General features: G+C 38.0%; 1 protein-coding gene across 1 annotated transcript in view; it reads right to left on the minus strand.

Moving 5' to 3' along the window:
* MLLT3 (MLLT3 super elongation complex subunit) overlaps positions 1-15,834 on the minus strand; it is a 263,887-nt gene that overhangs the window by 137,960 nt on the left and 110,093 nt on the right. The window lies entirely within an intron of this gene.

Consider the following 15,834-nt stretch of genomic DNA (forward strand, 5'->3'; position numbering starts at 1 on the left):
TCATATCTTTTGAAATGCTGTTGTTATCTCTCCATGGCTTTAACCCTACTTTCATTTAGATAGTGTGGCTGTCAAAATAAATGTTTCTTGAGATTTGTTTTGATATTAAAACCTCAGATATCATTTAACTCTATTAGGATTTTCAGTTTGCCTTAAATTTGTTGAGATAAGATAAACTATATTAATCAGCTAATATGCAAATTTTTCAAATCATCAATAGATTTCCTGGGTGAGTTAATCTGGGATGGTTCCCATTACCACCATGGTCTAATTATTTCCAACAAGTGTGCTGCTGGCCATTCATTCATTCCTTTCATAAACACTGCACACATTACATACCATGACTAAAAATGCAAGCATGAAAAAATGAGAATTTATCCTTAAAGAAATCATAAGCTAGGCATTTTCTATCCAGACACTTTTGATCCAAATTAAGAATTTCAATTAACTCCCCCCTCCCCATCCCCAGGTTGCAGTATTAAATGAATGGAAGTGCCAAGTGTCTAGTAGCAATAGTTGAACATTCCGGGTAGAACAAACTTCAGGATGGTTTGAAACTAACCATATATTGTAAGCATATGCATGTTTTAATGCAACAGCTCTTAACCAAAAAAAAACACAAAAAACAAAAAAACAGCTTTTCATAAGTACATAAGTTATAAGCTAAAGTACAATGCCAAGTAAACCAAATTTAGAAATATATTAAAGTTCTAAACCATATGATTTCCTTAATCATATTAGTTCAGCCACTTAATTACAATTCAATCCTCTCCTAGTCAACCAAGTCAGTTAGCCACCCTCCAGAACAAACTTCAACTGCCATTCTTTCGATTTTCTGTGGGGTTACCAGCACTAGACTTTAAAAAATTTCTTAGCTGAGACTCCATTACTTTAATTACACTACAGCAGTGGTCTCTGGATCAGCAGTATCAGCATCCCCTGAGGAAATCATGCAACATATGCCAATTCGCAGTCCCTACCCCGGACCTCTTGCACCTGAAACTCTGGGGATGTCTCCGGCAATCTGCTGCCCAAGCCTTTCAGGTGATTCTGATGCCTGTGCAAGTGTGAGAAACACTCCCCTCGACATTCTCTCACACACTCAACCGTGTCAGAGCAGAAAGTCTCTTTCTGTGAATCACTTTTTCTCATTGCTTTAGTTACGTGGCTGTTTTTTCCTCCGCCAACTGGGTGAAGTTACTTCCTTCCTCATAAACTACATCACTTTCTAACACAGGACTATTTTTGAAAGGACCAAAGGATTGTGTACAATCATCCCCTAAATGTCCTTTCCTAATGTTATTTAATAATAGAAAAACTGTTAAAACAGTCAATTTCTTCCACTGTAATTTGTTTAAAAAAAAGAGAAAGAAAGAAAATGAATGAACAACAAAACGAAATGCTCAAGAGTATGCTTATGATTCTGTTTTTTTTTTTAATGATTCTTAATGTGATAAAAACACAAAAGGTATGTCTGTTTACTGGCTCAAGCAGTTCCTGCCAGGAAGACACGGACATGGTCATAGAAGGAACTTTCTAAACATCAGAGGCTAAACAACAGTTGCTTTTCATTTGTTGGGTAGGAATAGGACTAGGTCCAATATTCAAGCTTAATCCACCAGATAATAAGCAAACTTTTCCCATAAGAAATGTCAAGAACAAAGTAATCCCATAATGTCACTGCTATGAAAACCATAATCCTATTAAAAAAAAAAAAGCAAAAGACAAGAAAAAACCCAACTGTGCTAATAAACTCAAAGAGCAAAGTAGCTGCAGGCTGTTTAACAGTAATGGACTCAAAGCCTGGCCCATGTACAACAATGAAGCACAATACATAAATAATTATTGTGCAACTTGCAAATTATTACTGTACTTTCTAGTCATTGCACCAGTAGAATTTATTGTACCGCACTCTTGCTTGACGTCTGTTCCTAGAAGGCTAGAGATGATGCCCAATACAAGTGTTAAATGCCTAGAGACATGGAATAAAGTTGACTCCCTTAACTGATAAAATAACCAGCCCCTTAACACACAGGGACCCTGACCTTGCTGCAGCTGCTTCTGATTTGTGAGTGTCGGCTGGGAGTATCTTTTTCTGTCTCTTGGCTCCTAAACTTGCAATATATCATTCTGAGGATCCTGACATCATTTCCATAACTCTAATTATTGGACTGATTTGAAACCAAAGATTCTTCGGTAACTTCAGCTTAAGACCACACAGAAACTTTTATAATAACCTACTTAAGTAAATGAGTTGTGTAAACTGGAAGAGAAGCTTTGGAGTAGTGGTAAAAGAGTTTGCATCTGTTATAATCCAAACGCAAGCTAAATTTAGAAAACTAGAACACCTTGAAAATTAGGTTTGGGCGGATATGTAAATGTTCAAATGCAGCTGAGAGTACTTTCATATTCAATGACTAGCTGGCCCACAATTAATATTCCCTACACTCAGTCAATTACTTTCAAGTTATTGCTGATAAATGAACTAACCCTACGTTGTCAGTCTGCTCCTGTACGTGAATCCACTCACTCATATACTGCAAGCCTCAATCTGCACACAAAAGCCTCTGTCTCCATCAGCAGAGACCTTGAGCATCTTACACATCTTAGCTTCTATCCCACCCTGATTTGATTTCATCCTATATACAGCTCCCTCTCTGATCTAGCTGTTAGTTCAAGAAGACAGTGCCCTAAGGGCAGTTTGACGAAAGAGGATAAAAAAGCAGACCAAAGAAGTATCCTATGACTGTAATTTAATGAGAGCAGTTTTCTCGACTTTAAATAAACATATTCATTTGCAGGAATATGCTCTAAATATTGTGATTCCAAATCCCATCAGTACTTGTCAAATATCTTTAAATGGTTGATAGGTGTAAGAAATAGTGTTCTAACCAACGGAGGACTTTATTGTCATAAGTCAATATCCAAAGCTCATGGATGAGCTAGAATAGCTTGATTCTATGAACTGGCTATGAGCCACTCATCAAGGCGAAGTTTTGAGGCCACTTGACATTGGGAAACAATGGCAAGAGAAAAAAAGAAAGAATGAAAAATCCTTTGCCTTAAGATTTGATTCCTGCATTTTAAAGGTCGGTATGATTTATACAACCTTAAGGCTCAAGGTGAAGTTACTTGTGCTGATGAGAAGGCAGTCTAGAAAGGAGAAATTCAAACACAGCAGAAATGCCGACCACTTGATTGTTAATGGCTATGCTTTCTACAGTAAATTTTTATAATGTGAAAGAGGGCAGCTATACAGATATCCCTCAATAACTAACTTATCTAAGAAAGGCACATTACATACCCCTAAGTCTTAACAAATCTTCTCAAAGATAACCATCAAATCTCCCCCTCCTACAAGCCATCCTGCACTTTATTCACTTGATGATATAATTTTCAAATTCTGATCTGTTGCATTAAAAATAAGGCACAAATCACCTTCAGGTAAGAAATATGTAAAAGTGTGTTAACATATATTAAACAGTTTCATACAATTTGCTATTATTGATACAGTGTTGAAATAAATCACGCATATATTAAAGACAATCCAACAGCATCAGAAATATCTCATTTACAGCTGACTGGAAATGGTGCTTGGCTCATTGGGACTGGCCCAAAGTCCCTGGGTCAGGAATGGAAGCCCCCAATTTCTCACTGGTTTCAAGGAAAAATCACATTTGACTTCCACTGCTTTTATTTACATTAGCTACCTTTTCCAGGAAATTGGCATACTCTAAATATGAGGGCTATTAACCCACCAAAGTTGAGTCCTCCTCCAAAATATAGATATTTTGAGTGTTGAAGGTAGCATATCAGTCAGGGTGTTATTTCACTTAGCAACAAAATTGTCACACTGGAGCAAACTACACATTTCACTAAGGCATATTTTCTAAATATCAAATATGAGAACACTACCTAAAAATTTTCCCAATTGTTCCAAATTTATTTGATCCCAAAACAGTTAGGAAATGACTGTCCAAACATTAATGCTTCCATTTGGTGAAGACATTTTTGGATAAAATGTCTTATGATAAATAAAGCTAACAAAACGCAGGGGAAAACTACTGTTTAAGCAATGTACAAGCTCTTTTGATTTTGTGCCATCTTCTCTACAAGTACTGAAGATGCAAGTCTGTGGGCCGGTTTTATGAACAAGCTAGAGAAGACCCAAATCAGAGAAACACTTTGAAACAGAGTCCCTGAGACAGCAACTTTACTTTGATGAATATATCCCAGAGTCATATATGTCATCTAGCAAAGGTTCCACATACACTTCAGCATGCCTGACCACACGTTCCTTCTTTATTATATTATGCAAATATAAGTTACAGCAGTCACTTGTGAAATACTACCAATAAAAAAAGTCAAAGAATTTATATACTTAAGACAAAAAAGGAATGGCACCTTAATTCAAGAGTCATGGAGGAATAATGTTAGGGTAAATGGTAACATATAAACCATAAATTAAACAAAAGTTTACAGAATTATACTGGAAGCTCCATTAATCATATCATACCTGGTTGAAATTCCTTGGAAACGCCAATGAAACCCAATCTTCTAAGCATTTGAAACGAAGAACATTTTACATTCTAAGGCAGTATCTTGAAGCCCCTCTACGCCCATCTAAAAATAAGTGGCATCTTCATCCTAAAGACTGATATTTTATTGATTTTTCAACATCAAACACTAATTGTTAATAATGAATATGGTAAAAATCATCAATTGGCCAAAATGCCATGGTTTAAATTCATGTCAACTACTATAGAGTATGTTAAGGAGTCTCTCCTTTAAAGCAAAACAAAACAGTCTTTATCATCTGTGAATAAAAGCCAGGCTTTAAAACCTATGGTCTTTTGTTTTTTCCATCATGCTATAAACATGCTAAAAATAGTTTGACAGACAGTTTCACCTTCAATTGAACCAACTCTGACTAGAAGAGGGATATGGACTTCTGTCTCCTCCCTTCCCCGGGGCCCAGTGGGATAAATGCCAGAGGGATTCCACACAAGCTTTAGATGTCTTGGACTTACACCCTATTTGTTTTGGAACCATTGGTTCCTTTCTTATTAAATTCTTCTACTTGCCAGGAGAAAACTGGAACAAAAATGAAAAAGTCTAATGCGTTGACTTCAGTTGTGATAGGAAATTTCAAGGCTTTTAATTTTTTTTTTTCCTTTTCTTTTTAAGGCAATAAACTTGTCAAGTTGCTTATGACCTTTGCTTTTTTTTTGAAGTAGTATTTTAGAAGAGTGAAACAGCGGCTCCGGTTTTTAACAGCATTTGGCTAGCAAACCCTGTTGCAGTCACACTCGTATCTCCAATTTAAAATCTTTGAAAGTAGACTTCCAAAAATGAAAACAAACTCTGCCACCCAAAACTGAAGCTGACCGTCAATCTATCACCTTTGTGAGAGCATATGACCAGAAGGATGATAAAACTGCACAGAAAAAAAGCTCAGTAATTCCCTCCTCTCTTATCTGCTCTGGGGTCCAGGAGGCCCTAGATCTAGGCCCAGAAAGAGTCACACAACTTCTCCCTGAGACTCAGTTTCTTCAACAAAACGACGGTGGAGATAGTGTTCTTTCAGGCTCTATAGTCCTTCTATTCCAAGGAGACACTGAAAAGAACTAATCCTAATGGTATGAGTTGTGTTTGCAAGCTCACTTCTACCTGAAAATGGGATGACCAATCACTGGGATATAAAAGCAACAGAGAAAATCCAAAAGAGAAAAAAACAGTTCCTATGACTGTACGTTTCAGATTACTAACCAGTAAAACATTTAAGTATTTAGGGCTTTTTTAAAAATTGGGTTGCAGAGGAAGTGCTATTCCAGCCTTTGCCAACTCCATCCCCTATTTACAAGTGCAAAAGTAGGAAGCACAATCATCATCTGGGCTGGGTCAAGAAAAACACAGCCTCCTTCAGATACAAGATCCCCTAAACCCTGCCCTAGAGCTGAGTGTAGGGGTTCCAGCCTGATGAGGGAGGAGGAGGTCCTTTGCAACCCATCTGTGATCTCAGATTCCTATTACACTGGCAGGAGCTGCACTAGGGAGCAGCATCCTGTCCCTCTATCTCTGTACTCGCCTCTCTGATATGTGCACTCAGGTTAACATGACATACTTCCTGACATTTATAGGGATCTATAAACATTGCTGGCTCTCCATGAAGAGGTGACCAGAGGAGAAGGGGTGTAAGATCTGTGAAAACAGAGTTGTTCGCCTTGTTCTGTCCCCCAGTGACTAGCACAATACCTCGCACGGAACAGGTGCTCAATAACCCTACAGCAGTTGACTTGCAGGCCTCTTGAAAGTTCGCCAGAAATGTAACCCAGAATTACAGCTGGTGAACAGCAGAAGGGGATACTGTACCCTGGCCAGGACAACTCAAAATTACTGATCACGGTCTTATAAAGCTTCCAAGATGCCCTCAAACATCTCTTCCTCTGCAAACGATCACTGCACTTAAGATGGAAGAGACAGCTATGGCAAGGTGAGAAGAGCACAGGACTGGGAATAAGATGACCTGGTTTCAAATTCTAAATCCTCCACTTAATAGCTATGACCTGGGGCAAGTCATTTTAACCTCTCAGCTCTCCTCCCATGTAACAAGGGAATCGTACTTACTTCACAGTGCAGTTGTATTTGTAAAGGACGCCACGTCTGTGAAAGCACCTGGAGGGAGGGGTAGAAAGTAAAGAGAAGAGAGGGAGGGGGGCTGGCTTCAGCAGAGGGGAAGTTCCATCTCTAGGAACTCAGAACAGAATTTTCCACAGAGCACCCAGAGTAGAATAGCAGCTGTGGGAATGCACTTGAGAGACTATGAAGAAAGAGAGTGACAGGACCTGATGACAGTTTGAATGTGAAGGCTCTCAATTAAAGAGATCCTGGCCTGCCCTCCGCTGGCAGGGCCTGAACTCGTTCCCTCGTGTTATTCCTAACATGACGGATCTCTTTCGTTACTGAGGGGAGGGATAATTTGGAAGGAACTGCTTAAAATGCTTTCCTTTATAAGTTTAATGTCCTAGTATGAAATAATCCTGCCGGCTGGTTTGGTTTTTTATTTATGTTTTTTTTGCGGGGGTGGGGGGTGGGAAGGGGGGCAGATATTTCTGGCTCTTTTTATGCTCTTAGTTTCTCATCAAAGTCATTTGCTTATTATGTTGTTACTGCTGTTGGCCTCTCTTTATATCTCGAGCAAACTATCTGTCTTCTTTCTTATAGCTTTTTTTTTTTTTTTACAAGACAGAACACAGGTGATTCCCTGTCTCCGCCCCAAAAAAAATTCTAAAAAAAGAAACATGGATTTTTTCAAATTAGTGCCCAGTTCTAAGTTAAGACCTTCCCCTGGGAAGAGCTAACTTATTTGACTCACAGCAAGCAATTCAGACAGGAGAAAAGGATGAGGCCTAGAGAAATCAGGTACTATGGTTTAAAGATCTGGGTGGCCACTAACTAGGCAACTATGATAGTTTTGGTAAGTCAAAATTTCCCCATGACTCAATTTCCTTAATCAGACACAGGTGGTATTGCTTTCTTTCTTGGTATGCTTGAAAAACATTCATTAAAAAATAAAAGTATTCTAGAAATAAAGGGTATGAAAATCAACATTTGAAATGTCACAGAGATAACAATATTTATTTGTGGATAGAGCCAAATTTGAATAAAGACTGTGAAATATTTTTCAGGGAAATCATGCATCACAATGTTTTAATTTCCATAACTTATAACAATGCTGCAGTATATATAACACAACAGGCTGACTTATGTGCAAGTATGAGTAGAAATTACCTAAAGCCCATGCTCTGAACCACTGCAACAATGTAAAATGTGAAAATATTACAGCCCATAACAAGGTACAGTCCTTTCTACAAATACAGGAGGTATGTTATCCGCTCCCTTCCTTTGCCAAACCCCATATCCTTTCTCCCACTGACTTGGTCTTTGGAAAGCAGGTTTAAGGCAACAAAGGAAGCAAAATGTAGAGGTAAAACACAGGAACTTAAAAGACATAGAAAATTAGCAGAAAGAACTGATGCTGTCTCCTTGAGAGCCAAACCATAGGCCACTAACTTGTTGGGGCAGACCTGGGGCCTTTCCATTTCAATCCTTCCTATGGCCTCCCCAAAGCAAGGGGGCCTAGAAATCAGTAAGCATGTGAAATAGTTCCTCCCCTGGCTCCTGCGACAAGGCTTCCACTGCTTTCACACCCGACTCCTTGCCTTTCATATGGAGGCTTCTAGTTCTGGAAGTTTCCCTTCATGCAAAAAGATATCCTTGAATAATCCCTAGTCCGAGCTGAGCAATGACAAATTTCCACATGGAAACTCCACAACGGCGGATTGACAGCTTCAGATGGAGCCAGCCCACTGCTGGCCTATTTCAAAGCCACCTCTCTCTGCAAAGAGGGTCAGGATTCCTTTTCTTCCATATGTTGGGGAGACAGTCTTGCTCTTCTGGCTGGGCACTTCAGAGCAACTTTGCTCTTTAAGACACAAGTGTGCTTCTGAACAGCCCAGTGGAATCAAACCATAACCCAGTTAATTCACAAAACACTCATGCACTAACTTCCTGAACAAGCCTTCCTACCCTTTTGGAAACAAGAAAAGGCCATCCACTAAGAACCCATTTATTTTAACATTTCAGAGTGCCTCATGTAAAGATGGGTACACAGTAGGTACTCAATTAGTTCTCAACTGACCACATGTTAAGTACTAGGTGCTACAAATACAAACATCGCTGGAGCAGAAGGACACTCTTTGAAGGAGAACAAAAGGCAAACCTATAAAAATAAATTATTATAATGTCAGAACTGCAATATTAAAAGTAATGGTTAAGGTAAGGATGAGGATGGGTTTCATAGGAGGTATTTAAGAGATATTCCTAAAGCTAAGCCTTGAAAAATAAGTATTATCAATAAAAACTTACTTATGATTCAAGAACCCAAAGTAAGTAGAGAAAATGAGAATAAGCAAACTGTTGCCAGTCATCCTACCAAAGTCAAGCTTTCCTTGATGAATTCTCTAAGTATGGGGGAGCTGGAATAGTAATATACTTTTCCTAATGATGAACCTACACATTTCAGCCAGACAGCTAAGAGTTATTAAATCTCTCATTAAGATTCTTCGCCAATGCTTAAATCAAAACTACAGTGAGGCACCACCTCATACCGGTCAGAATGGCCATCATTCAAAAACCTACAAATAACAAATGCTAGAAAGGGTATGGAGAAAAGGGAACACTCCTACACCGTTGGTGGGAATGTAAGATGGTGCAGCCACTGTGGAAAATAGTATGGAGCTTCCTCAGAAAACTAAAAATAGAATAGGATCCAGCAATCCCACTCCCGGGCATATATCCAGACAAAACTATAATTCAAAAAGATACAAGTACCCCTATGTTCACAGCAGCACTATTCACAATAGTCAAGACATGGAAACAACCTAAATGTCCATCGACAGATGAATGGATAAAGATGTGGTACATATATACAATGGAATACTACTCAGCCATAAAAAGGAACAAAACAATGCCATTTGCAGCAACGTGGATGCAACCAGAGATTATCATACTAAGTGAAGTAAGTCAGAAAGACAAAGACAAATACCATATGATATCACTTCTATGTGGAATCTAAAATACAACACAAATGAACCTACCTATGAAACAGAAACAAAATCGGGGACATAGAGAATAGACTGGTGGTTGTCAAGGGGGTGGGGGGGTGGGAGAGGGTAGGAGTGGGAGTTTGGGATTAACAGACACAAACTGCTATATATAGAATGGATAAACAACAAGACCCTACTGTATAGCACAGGGAACTATATTTAATACCCTGTGATAAACCATAATGGAAAAGAATATGAGAAAGAATGTATATATGTATAACTGAGTCACTTTGCTGTACAGCAGTAATTAACACAACATTGTAATTCAAATATACGTCAATAAAAACTAGATTAAAAAAGATTCTTGGCCAATTCTCTTCTTTTTTCATAAATTTATTTATTTATTTTTGGCTGTGTTGGGTCTTTGTTGCTACACACGGGCTTTCTCTAGTTGCGGCGAGTGGGCTTCTCATTGCAGTGGCTTCTCCTGTTGCAGAGCACAGGCTCTAGGCGCACAGGCTTCAGTAGCTGTGGCACGCAGGCTCAACAGTTGTGGCTTACAGACCCTAGAGCACAGGCTCAGTAGTTGTGGCGCACGGGCTTAGTTGCTCCGCGGCATGTGGGATCTTCCCAGACCAGGGCTCGAACCTGTGTCCCCTGCATTGGCAGGCGGATTCTTAACCACTGCACCACCAGGGAAGTCCCATTTGGCCAATTCTTGATTTAATTCCCCAGTTGGTGTCACTATTTTCCTCAGGAATCTGAAGGACCTCAGACCCAGAACAATTTAAGAGACACCTAAATGGATAGCCTCAAATTCTACAATTATCTGATTTTGTCATCCCTGATGTCACTGTGAGGTACCTACTGAGAGAGTTAGGAATCAAACTGCTCCATACCCACCCCCACCCCCGCCATGTAGAGCCTTCTTTCAATAATATATCACCAGTTAAAAATCCCTTCTACTTCTTAGGCATGGAGCACTGGAAAAAACTGCAATTACTTCACATATACTTGAAAGTGGTTACAAGCTACTTATCAAAGTCAAGACTGTGTCTGAAAAGTTAAAACAGTATTTTTCTAAAAGTCAAACAAAAGTTCCTTCCTTAGCACTAAAAAATAAGCATTGCCATTGATTTGGGCCAAAATCACACTAATGGTTACCTGAGCAATGACAACTTCAGAGAAACAAGTCTTAACTTCTTCCTGTCACTATAAGGGTGGTGGGTGGTTTCCTATTCAGTCAGAGCATATAAACACAAAAGTCAATGATTTAAAGGGTCTATTACCCACAGGAGGACACGATTTAAAAAAAGAGATTATGGATACTACAGAGCAAATGGAATGGGGAAAGAGTTGGCTGTCCGTTAAAATAACTGTGCTGGGCCAAATCCTCAGTACATGTTTTCTCAACCACAGCCTCATCTGGTTAACGTTCCTGTGATTTCACCACTAGAACCAAACTGGCAAACTGTCTTTCAAAAGAATATTAAATTCTAGGGCCAGAAGGAACAGAGAGGTCATTCAAAACACCTGCAACTCAAGATGACTAAACCTTAAAGCCACCTCCAAATAAAGAAAACTTAATAGCTGCTTAAAATTATGCAGAGAAGGCATTTTAAATGCCTAACTTGGTTGGCATCCATTTATTGTGTTCAGTATTTCAGGAAACATTTACTGACTTCTCACCTAAGTCCCTCCTGCTGTAGCATATTCTTATTTCATCATTTCTTACTTCATCATTTCGAACTATATTTTCTACAATTTTAAAGTACTTTATATATTTCAAGCTCTTTTTATCTCCAAATCAAGGCATTCTATTTCATTTTTTTCCTGTAGTTTTTGGCAATATATCACTTGTTACTGTCTCAGATATTTTTTTCTTAGAAATTGAAGTACTGACTTTGAATTAGATAAGTTCCCACTACTAGCTCTCCACTTTATTATGCAAATGAGAAACCAACTTTTTAAATACATATAGAGAGGGCATAGTTCAGTGAGAAAGATTTTTGTAAACAATGCCTTTTTAAAGTTCATCTTCTAATTCTACCTTATTAGCATGCCAAGCCCATGAGCCTCTCCCAACTCTTTGCCGTCTAGAGGAGATAACTCCCCATTTCTCCTGAAGCTAAATCCTCTGATAACCAGAGGGCTTTGTGCCTACCTTCTTGTTCATACACAAGTCTCAATACACAGTCTCAATACACACTGCACCTGACAAGTGAAACCTTTAACCTACACATGTTGAAGAAATGTGCTCCAAACTCAGTCTTGTTTAGACATTCTCTCTCAATCCAAGAAAGTCTGTTAACAGCCAGACTCTTCATCATCACATCCTCTATTTTTCTATCTCAGTCACTCCTGAATTTAAATATTTAAATGGTGTTATTTCATAAATATATGATAACATACACTATTAGGATTCCCTACCTATTACCAGTCAGGAGGTTGAACAATAGATTATCATAAAAATATAAGTTCTAATAAGTGCCAGAGAATGCACAGTGACTAAGATAATTAGTGTAAGAGGCATTAAAGGACTGGTTTCATTTTATTAGTTTTTTTCATATAAAAAGAGTTCAAATGAGTACATTTATTTTTCAGGTAATGAACCTCTTTCATGACAGGGGACACCCACACATCTGTCCTTGCCATTTACTTACTCCCTGTTGTTTTTCTTATACAAATCACGAGTATAACGCATTATCCCATAGCCTGTCAGGTGACTGTTTATATCCTAAAAACAGATCTTCCACCTCTTGACTCACCCCATCTCCAATTGTCTTTGCTGATCTTAGAAGTGTAACTGACTATTTAGATGCTAAGAACTGGAACTGACAGATGACAAGTGACCCTGGCATCTTCAGGTGCAAAAAAGTTGTGAAAAAGAAAAGGACAACTAGAGGGCAACAACTGTGAATCATTGCAAAATCCTTAAGCGAAATGGCAACCCCATATCCAATAACCCTTATCAAGGCAACTGATCAGAAATGCTCCATGACATAGCGTCATGGATACTCAACACATCACTGAAGATAATTACAATTTTTAAAAGTAGAAAATATATATGGATATTTTTTTAAATGGCAAACGAGCAAAACATTAACACCATATTTCAAGTGTAAGATGCCACCGACTGTAAACTGATTCAACATTACTTTATGCTACGGTAAGAAGAAAATATAGCCAGAAAATCTCTTAGTACTAATTAGTAGACATACCTGACTTTCAGTGATGTTAAAATGTAGATCTTAAAGCCTATGAAATACACTAGTGATATAATTACACTTGACTATTTGTGGGTACATGAACACATTATAAGAGATTTGGCTAAAGAAAAATGTGCTCAAAGGGGTAATCCAGCAAAGTTGATCAGGGGGTGAAATATCATCAAATAAACTTCATTTTCCTTCTGGTATCACTGTATTTTCCACTTAGGCCTATTCGAAATTTTGATGAAAATGGTATTATAGGAGAACTCTAATAAATGCTCTCCAGGTCATTCCTTTAACTCTTTGCTCTTCTTTTCTAACACAGAATAGTCACATTCCACTATCATTACTCTACGCTGCTGGGTTGGAGAAATTTCTCCATTGCTTAATATTTCCTCAATCAACACACTCAACTGCCTGCAGTTTCTAGAACCACAATGGTTCCTAAACTTTTGGCTTTTGTGCCCTCAGAAATGACTCTCCCTACTACCCACCCACCTGGAAAAAGCCTATTCATCTTTCAAAACTCAACCCCAAAATTATCCTCATTTTACTGAACTTGAAATCTGCTTCTCTGTGCCTGCTACTACTCTGTAACCTATAAAATCTGTAAAAAGAACCATTCTTTTTCTTTCCTTTTATTTTGCTTGGCATTACTAGGCCCTAGTGTGGTACTTAACACAAAGTATTCAAAACATTTGATAAAATACTAAAACCAAATTGTGAACATAAGAACACTATGACCCAGAGAACAATAATTATATAATCGCACCCACATCTTGAACACAGTTAAATATTTTCAGAAGTTAAGGAGTGTGGCAAACGTCTTTGAAAATATGAATCAAACTTATACAAATTCCCTGCTGCAAAATCTACAGTTATTTTTTTTTGTATAATTGACACATAACGTGTTAGTTTTGCTTGTTTGTTGTTTGATTTTTGGCTGCGTTGGGTCTTCATTGCTGCACGCAGCTTTCTCTAGTTGCAGCGAGCGAGGGCTACTCTTCCTTGCAGTGTGCCGGCTTCTCACTGCGGTGGCTTCTCTTGTTGCGGAGCACGGGCTCTAGGTGCATGGGCTTCAGTAGCTCTGGCACGTGGGCTCAGTAGTTGTGGCGCACGGGCTTAGTTGCTCCGCAGCATGTAGGATCTTCCCAGACCAGGGCTCGAACCCATGTCCCCTGCATTGGCAGGCGGATTGTTAACCACTGTGCCACCAGGGAAGTCCTACAGTTATTTTTCTTAATCAGATTTTTAAAGCAACAGCATATTCAAGCCTCAGTTAATTGTTTGTTTTTACATATAAAATACCTGTTGAATTTAAATTTATTTTAATTGGTTTAATTCTCTTAGGGAAGTATAAATCCCACACCTGATTTTAAGGCAGTTTTCAGCTAACTGGCTCCTAGAATAATTGATTTCTATATGTATGAAAACCTAAACAATTTATCTTATTTTCAAATAAGACATTTACTGTGATATACCTTAACTTGTTTATTTCTCATATGCTCTAAACACAAAAAAACTATGAAATGTCACCACCATAATAATAAAGTACAGAACACTGAGCCAAGGGATTTAAAATGACACTAATCCCATAAAAAGAGACATAGGATATATTTAATTGCTAAGTTTTTTAAAAACTACTGTACTTTCTGCTTTAAAAAATTCCATATTTGTGAAAGAATATATTAACACAAACACACACATATATGTATGTATGTACATATATTTATTTGTGTGTGTAGAGTGATTTAATACATACAGGAAACACTGGAAGTCTACAAAACAAACTTAACAGTGATATGCCCCTGGGAGTGGAACTGGGGAATAAGGAGAGCTTTCCACAGTCTTAAAATGATAAATAAATCAGTGCCATTAATTGCAATAAAGCTGAGCAAACAGATTTCACGTGGCCTAAAATTCTTACTATAATTGATCAGTTGTCAAAATGATGATAAAATTATAAGAATGGATGTCTGCTCACAGATGCACATATATTATTTTCGGCCATAAAGTAACACTTCCCTCACATGCCAAGTTATGGTCAAGTCATACATTTCCTGAAATGTATTTTTGTCTGTCTTCAGTTATATCCAAGTGCTGAGCTCTGCTTTTTTGTGTTTGCCAAAATGTTAGCACTGAACTCTTATATGTCTTCAACAAGAATGACCACTAATACCACCATAATTCAAAATTATTTTGAAAATCCTAGTGAATATAATAAAGATTAAAAAAACAAATGACCAAGAGCCATACATATTTACTTGTAGAAGATTATTGTCTGTTCAGAAAAACAAAGAAAGTCCACTGAAAAAGTATTAACATCAAAAGGATTTCCAGAAATAGTAATATACAATAATATATCGCTTTCCTCCACAGCAGCAATAATTACTTTCTGGGATAACTACTTCCGAAATATAATGGAACAAAGGACTCCATTTATAAAAGCAACAAAAACTTAGCGAACTCAAGAAATACAGATTACCTATAAATAAAGCTATATAACTTTAGTGAGACATATATAAAATAAGACCTGAATAAATGCAAAGACATAGCATACTCTTAGATGGGCAAGATGGAATAACACAGAAAGATTAATTTCCCATAAATCGATCCATACCTTTAACACAATTCCAACAAACATCCTGTCCCCTATAGGCCAACATTAACACAAAGTGGTCTTGATGATTAATGAGAGAAATGGGGAAAGCACACTCCCTGGCAACACTCCAAAGAAAAGAGCAGCTAGTAAATATATGAAAGGATATTCCACTGCGCCGGGATCAAAAAATGCAAAAGACAATTTTTCTAAAAGATTGGCAAAGAGTTTAAAATAAGATAAGGTCACACTTACACAATGCAAATCGTCATCAGACACATAGCAATAAATCTTTCTACTTATTCTTCAAGGGCCAGCTCATGGTTCGCCTTTATGAAAGTTTAAACTGTTGGGCGAAGGTGTTCCCAATAGCGCTCCCGCGGCCCTGTACACTCACTCTTTTCAGTGAATGTCT

This window comes from Delphinus delphis, chromosome 6, assembly GCF_949987515.2.
Source record: "Delphinus delphis chromosome 6, mDelDel1.2, whole genome shotgun sequence".
In the NCBI taxonomy this organism is placed as follows: Eukaryota; Metazoa; Chordata; class Mammalia; order Artiodactyla; family Delphinidae; genus Delphinus; species Delphinus delphis.